Source organism: Asterias rubens, chromosome 17 (genome assembly GCF_902459465.1).
Source record: "Asterias rubens chromosome 17, eAstRub1.3, whole genome shotgun sequence".
In the NCBI taxonomy this organism is placed as follows: domain Eukaryota; kingdom Metazoa; phylum Echinodermata; class Asteroidea; order Forcipulatida; family Asteriidae; genus Asterias; species Asterias rubens.
The window spans coordinates 5,336,883-5,344,619 of NC_047078.1; positions in this window are offsets into that span (position 1 = coordinate 5,336,883).

Consider the following 7,737-nt stretch of genomic DNA (forward strand, 5'->3'; position numbering starts at 1 on the left):
GTGCCATAGTTTTCGAGAAAGAAGTAATTTTCCACGAATTTGATTTCAAGACCTCAGATTTAGAACTTGAGGTCTCGAAATCATCTAAACGAACACAACTTTGTTCGAAAAGGGTGTTTTTTTCTTTCATTATTATCTCGCAACTTTGATGACCGATTGAGCAGGTTTGTTGTTTTATGCATAATGTTGAGATACACCAACTGTGAACTAGTCTTTGACGATTACCAATAGTGTCCACTGCCTTTAAGATGTAGGAGAAAGAAGAAGCAAGAGCTGTTTTCCCTCTTCCCTAAAGACAAGGACACTTTACACAAAAGCATACACAAACAAACAAAGAGGACATGGACGTTATGTACATTATGCATGAGTGAGACTGGGCTATAGATAAATAATTACGAAAAAAAGTTGTGTATTAAAACAAAAAAGATATATAATTAATAAGTAGTGTATAAATCAATCAAAATCTTCTTAAACTTTTTACGAAAAGAAAAAACACTGACTGTTTATGTTCTGCATTAAGACTATTCCAATAAAGGACCCCTTTATGAAACACTCTTTTTATAAGACAAACAAGAAGAAGAAGAAAAAGAAGGAACGAAGAAAAATGAACAAATAAAGAAGCAAAAGGGGCGTATAGCTACTAAGCTGACCTTCCAGGGTTTCAGAAAATAAAAATGTAAACGATCGGAATTTTAATGGATCGTCAGATGTTTTTCACACATGAACAATGATCCATTCCTCAATCCAGTGAGGCACCTCCTGGCCCACCGTCATTGTGCAAAGATTATGTTAATGTAAATGCACGAGGCTATGCTAGTCAGCACACACTCGGATAGCGATTCAACCATTGGTAGGATATAATAATACCACAAAACACTCTTTCGCACAAGAGGTAAGTTTTGTTTTGATATGGTGAAATATTTTCGGGAAAACTTAACACCACCGATGTGTTGGTTTATGTTTAACACTAAACGTGTTTTTGTATTGCTTTGCCTTCGACGGTTTGGCCGCCTATGTAGCTGTTGTTGTCGGTAAATGTCTACGGTAGTTGTATATGCACCCTTGAAAGCAATCCAAAATGACAAACCGTTTCACAACAGTCGCATGAGATGTACACACGCATGTGCTATTATTATTATTTTGTACCTTATTCAAACTGAATAAAGATGACGATTTGTGCTAACTAACCCTCTGTGCTGTTGAGACAAACCCTAAACAATTCGCACCGTTCATAGTGTTCCGCACGTTATGCCGGGGTGAAACATGCTCTTGCACATTAATTATTACGCATGCAAGACAATTATTACAGGTTTGTTTCGATCATGTGTTCCTATCATACTTAAAATCCACGAGTGAAAAACAACACTCTAATCACAGAATCTATGATTGAAATTAAATTGTTAGGGGCCTACTACTGCAGAAAACAAACATGACATTTTGTCAAGACATTCGTGCCGTTGACAAAACCGTTGACACATTGGAATGGAGCCTGTGCTTGCACTCAATCGGCGAAGGCGACGTTTTTTTCTTTCCGAATTATGTTTTCTGGTTTTGTGTTTAATTATTCAACACAAAGCTCTTAACTTGTATATGCATACAATAAATGAATCGCAATGTAAAATATGCCGAACTCACCACTTAGCAGTAATTTTTGTTTTGAAAAATATATTATTTCTCCACTCGTGCATGCGTTTGATGGGCAACGGTTCCAATCAACAAAACCCGGGATCATCAAATTCTCCTATCACGATTGTTAACTTTTCAATTTTTTGGACAAAATAGAATTAGCTGTTACATACAACTTACCAACCCAAATAACCGATGGTATAAATGCAAAAGATAGTATAAATGGCCTGACCTTTCTGCAAGGGAAAACAAATGTTTCTGTTTTGATGAATTATATTTAAAAACTAAAGGGTCAAATATTTAATAATTTTTCGAGTTTGCTCTCAGTTGGTTTTATAGAGGGGGTTGATGACGTGGAGAGAGGGTTTGATTACAAATATATAAACCACACTTATCTCGTGGAACTTACATGAACAATTTGAATAACCCCTGGTGGAAGAAATAAACCCAGTCCATGTTAGTGTTTCCCCCTTTATCCATCATGGTACCACAAGGACAAAACAAGCTGGTTACTAATCCTATACGGGATGAAGTGAATTAGTAAACATGATCGTTCGTTTTGGGGGGTGATGCTCGAGGGGTGTTTGTTGCGTACGTTTTAGGTATCTTATGTCTATGAACTTATTTGCATAATAATTATGTCAAGGTTCATCGTTTGACTTAAATGCGGAAGTTTCAAATAATGTTATTTCCTGGTTGTCTTTTCTTTTAGTTGCAATTGTTATTATTGTCAGGTTCGTGTACGTATTGCAACTCTTTACTGTGTTTTAAAAACTTACCCTGTACATGTAAGTAAACTTCTTTAAAGGCCGTGGACACTATTGGTAATATTGTAAAAGACCAGTCTTCACTGTTGGTGTATCTCAACATATGCATACACTAACAAACATGTGACAATTTGAGCTCAATTGGTCGTCAAACTTGCGAGATAATATTCAAATTCGTGGAAAATTACTTTTTTCTCGAAAACTATGGCACTTCAGAGGGAGCCGTTTCTCACAATGTTTTGTACCATCAACCTCTCCCCATTACTCGTCACCAACAAAGGGTTTATGCCAATAATTATTGTGAGTAATTACCAATAGTGTCCATGCCTTTAACATCAATTGTAGCTACCTTCATGGGTTGTTATAGTTCAGCTTTTTGTATTAATTTACTCTTTGCCCCTTTGTGCCCAAAGATTTGTGAATTCAATGTTTACTGTCAATGTTTCACTATTCCAGTTCACCTGTGCGGCATCTTGACGGGTTCGCTTGTAGTAAATAAACCACTGCGATCACAGAGAGTACAATCATAATACAGGTGAGTTCAGATATGTTCCCTATAACTACCAGTTGTGCTTTGAATCATCGAATGGTTTAGAGGATAAGTTTGGTTGGACAGTATTTCAATGACATGATTCCATGCAATTTGTTGGAATCCCTGACAATCAGCACCTAACAAGATGATCTCTCAGGATTGCTTGTAATTACTCAGGAGTTTCTGAAGGTCTGACAGTCAGGTATTCGAAAAAATCATCAACAATGGGAGACTTTTTGAAAGCTCTGCCACTAGAGGGCAGCAGACCTACGAGGTAAGGGTGCACAACTCCTATAGCAAACAATGGTAAATGCTAAAAATTAAAAATACTCAAAAAATATTTAGAAGTCTCTCAGCCTCTTGAAAATTAAATCAAATACATTGTCATACAACTAAACTTCAGATTTCTTCTCATTTTTTGGTAGGTCAGCATTTTGGAATTTTTGCTAATTACCCTAGAAGCAACACCTCCAAAAACTCATGCACACCGCTCGTTATCCTTGAGGAACTCGTGTCCAGTACGTCCTGTTCCAGAACAGTTTGGTTTATGCTGGCAATGTGTTATGAAAAACAAAATACAGTTTGGCTGAATCTAAAATACAAAATCAAAAACACGCAAAACACAAGGTATTTGCTGTCAGTGACCGTCACTCATGCTTCCCCTATTTTTAAGTTGTTGACATAACCTGGTGAACAGCGCCCTCACTTGGTGATTGGCAGATAGTCTAAAGCATAATAATTGTCATCTACCATGTAGGCCTACTCTCTTAAAATCAAACAAATCTTCGTTAGGCGTACCATTATTTTCAATAGGTTCTGATGGTCGGTTGCTTTCTGGAATCGATAAAGTTTCTTCCATTTATGATGTCAATTAAACTATGTTTGATCACAACGTTCAACAAGTTGTTTTCATTTCATTTGTATAATAGCAATCTCAGTAATCAGTACGAAAAAAGCAGTGTGTGATGACACTTAAAGGCAGTGGACACTCCTGGTAATATAATTATCACACTTATGCTATGTTGAATTCACAAGGGGTGTCATGCCGGAATGTCGGGTAGGAGAGAATGATTTAAGGAGGTGTTTTGTTCTCTCCTTATTTTTAGGAATATTCTAAAGGTGGTGACTCATCAATTATATGCCATATTAAAGGTAGGGGACACTATATTGGTAATTACTCCAGATAGTTAAGAGCATAAAACCCTACTTGGTAACGAGTAATGGGGGAGAGGTTTTAAATATAAAATAATGTGAGAAACGGCTCTCTCTGAAGTAACGTAGTTTTTGAGAAAGAGTAACTGTCCACGAATTCGATTTCAAGACCTCAGAATTAGATTTTGAGGTCTCGAAATCAAGCATCTAAAAGCAAACAACTCCGTGTTTTTTCTTTCATTATTATCTCGCAACTTCGACGACCAATTGAGCTCAAATTTTCACAGGTTTATTATTTTATACATATATTTTATGTTGAGATACACCAAGTGAGAGGACTGATCTTTGACAATTACCAACAGTGTCCAGTGTCTTTAATGGAGCATATGTAGTTAAATTACTTGCTCAGTACAAGGGTGACAAAACACACCATAAGTGACCACTGTACTTATAATTAATGACATCTGATGCAATTATTGCCTTCCCCAAGATTCGAGCTTCTTTCTCTTCATTGGAAATTCCCATCAAAGTAAGTTAACTTCTGGAAATTCCCACGGTGAGCAACCGCAACTCACATGCTGCAAACTCCCAGTTCAAGCTATGTGTGTGCAGAATTGCATAGCTGAACTTTGACGTTTCCGCTGTCCCAATACAACTCATCACTCTTTATCAAAATAAGCATTAACATCCAGAGTGTTGCTTTGCATTCGGAAGTTTACCTCGTGATGGCACCCTCGGCCTTGCCTCGGATGCCGTTTTCCCCCTCGGGTGTACAATACGCCATGACCCCCGTCAAAGCGTGCAACACTTTTGTATAAGGTTCTACTCTTCACTTCAACATAATGATACAACGTGGAAAATTACCACAAACATGTAGGCCGAGTCACACTACAGCAGTGATAACGAAAACGAAAACGATTACGACGCAAAGAAAACGCATTCTATTGGTTGAACTGCTCCATACAGAGGGCAGGCAGGCATTTTTATCGTTCTAGTTTTCGTTCTCGTTTTCGTTCTCGTTTTCGTTCTCGTTTTCGTTCTCGTTTTCGTTCTCGTTTTCGGGACATGTGTGACCGGGCCTTGACTCGGCCTTAATGGTTAATTATACAATCTACAATTTTGTATTAGTTCTTTATTAAATCAAATTTAGTTTGTAGCTCACCATTTAAATTTTTAAATTTCAGAAATCAGTCATGATTGAGATATCAGTGCTCGTCGCCATGTGCTTGCTATATACACCATGTACGTGTACAAGTGATCGCGTCTTCTTTGAGAGAGGCAGTGAAGGAATTGTACCCTGTCCTGCAATGGTGAATGGCGGCTTTTCCTATGAAGACACCGAAGCGACGTACTGGTATTTTACACCAAAGGGAAGCTCAGAGCCCCGAAAAACTTTAATAACATTTTTCCACGGAGTTACTACCCATCAAGAGAGTAATCACGGACAATACAACTTGCAAAATAGTTCGTTGGTGATCGTCAATGTTACTGAATCAAAAGAAGGCAGATACAGCTACAGGTATATCCCGTGGTATAAAACACCAAAAGATGGGTTTCTTGATGTTTCTGAAAACGGTAAGTATGAATGACAAAATATCAAGTCGGGGTATGATCGCCGTCAAAATCCAGCAATTTGGCAAATTGAAGACTCCACCCAATTTTACTGCTTCTACGTAAAAGGTGTTTCTGAATCGCTGTCACTACGAAAGACTGACGATTACACCAAGATCAATGCCGACCAAGCAGTTTTCTACTTCGAAATGGTGGCCGACGGTGCTGCGTTTTTATTACGACCACAGAGATCTCACCACGGTGCTACCACGCTGCTTGTATGATAGTGGCGTTCGCTCTACGACTTAGTCTTGGCCCAAGACTATGGTGCTTGATTCTGAATAGTGTACTACGCGCGGTTGAATCGCCAAAGCGCGCCCGCCACGGTATGATTTAGTTACGTGGACGGCTTGAAATCTAGACTACACTCTGCAAGCTACCATCGTCTTGGCAATCCTGCAGCACTGTGTTAACTGTTTCATTGTTTTCTGCTTCAGCTTTGTAACGGACCAATCACCGTGCGATCGTTGTAATAAATTAACATAATGTATTAGTTGACTCCGGGGTCATTCATGTTATGATTACACGGCATTGGCAGCTCCGTGTTTGTCGTGCAGGAAAAATCGTAAGAAAATAGGAAATATTCACGAGTATGAATGCTAAAGATGAACAAGTGAGCCGAAGCTATAATGATCTGCTATCTAGATGGCAATTAATGAACGACTATGTCAAAATACACCAGCTAGTGCCCTCTCTGCGGACGGTCTGGTGTTGTTGCGATAAACTCCGTCAGTTATACGTGTGCTTCGTCAGTGCTGCATGCAGGCAGTTAGACCTTGTCCGGGTGTCAATAAACTAGGGGAAACTAGAGCATGATACATACAACCGACGTTTGCAACTGAGCAAGTCATGGATCCCAAGTCATTATGCAACTGTCAGTGTCACAAAGTGGTGAGTGGAGAGAATCTTGTTTATATTGATCGAATCTGTATAGAATTAGAAAACGTAAAGTCATAAGTAGTCATTGTTTGTCATGTTTGAATACTTCAAAACTTCTTGTTATTTATGTAGGTAGACCTCCTTCCTGCTAAATAGCAGTGCTATTTCATCATGCGAAGCACAATTTTCTTGTGTCTCACTTATGGAAGGGCAGCTCGTAAAAGTATTGCCTCACCAAAATCCACTTCGCATTCGCATTCGAAGGAAGTATGAGCCTACTCCTTGGTTTTGTTTCGGTTTGGAACGAACATAGCCCAGCTTTATGTGAGATTGGATTTGTCTGACTCGAGTCACCAACACTTCAATGCACACAGATACATATCCCTTGATTTGAAAATGGCTCATTGGCTGACTTTTTTTTGTTTTTAACTTACATTTTTCTTCTGTGCACAAGCAATTAACACTTGTTTGCAATTTCTATAGTTGGGTTGATTGATGATCGTAACCCTCGCTGGTCAACGGTTTAATATTAATAATCAAAACAGATATACATTTTACATTAAGCTTGATGCAGAAAAGGTTTAGCACAATGAGACCCAATATAATCACTGAACTTATTCTATGATTTGTATTTATGTCATTCTTCTGATAGGGCACATTTCCAGGAAAGGAGTCTGCTTTTAGAGAACTGCTGCATGACCACCTTGGAGTACGATACTTTTTAAGCCTCGTCTTGTCAGATGAATGGGCAATCGACTGCTCTGCAATTAAGGAATGGAGTTCTTGATTCAAGACAGACAAATCTGTGACAGAATCAAGATTCAAGCGTATATAATTGTGGAAGAGATATTTTGCTGTTTTGCAGAGGAAGTCTCAAGAGAAAAGGAAAAGATGGAACGTCATATTAACTGTTAATCAAGAAAGACGTATATGAAGAACTGTACTCTACATTTTGCTGCAAAGTTCCACCACTGCATCACAATTTATTGTCGACATGTATCATACCATACCAATACAGAGATTGACTTTCAAGATGAGTTTACATAGCTTTTTCAACCCTGAGGGAACTGTGTGCATACTCTTAGCAACCAATGCTTTTGGACTGGGGTTGATGTTTGTCATTATTTTTAACACCAAGATGAAAATGAACAACTAAGTGGACGAGTTGGG